The following is a 255-nucleotide window of genomic DNA, read 5'->3' on the forward strand; positions in this document are numbered from 1 at the left end:
AAGTGCGTATGTTGTTGTGAGTTATTTAGCCTGGGTCTTGGTAATCTTGATAAAAAGCTTTTCATTAAAAAAAAAAATCAGTACTCCTTACGGTTTTCCTTTGTTTAATTCGGTTTTTGCGTTCTTCCGAGAATTGTATTCCGAATTAATAAAAAAGAGAAATATATATTAGGCTGAACAGATGTTCCAAAAGATTTAAAAAAAAGAGAGAGAGAGAGAAATAGATATTATGCTTATAGGTATTACCCCCCCCCC

The sequence above is a fragment of the Penaeus monodon genome, chromosome 25 (assembly GCF_015228065.2).
Source record: "Penaeus monodon isolate SGIC_2016 chromosome 25, NSTDA_Pmon_1, whole genome shotgun sequence".
NCBI lineage: Eukaryota > Metazoa > Arthropoda > Malacostraca > Decapoda > Penaeidae > Penaeus > Penaeus monodon.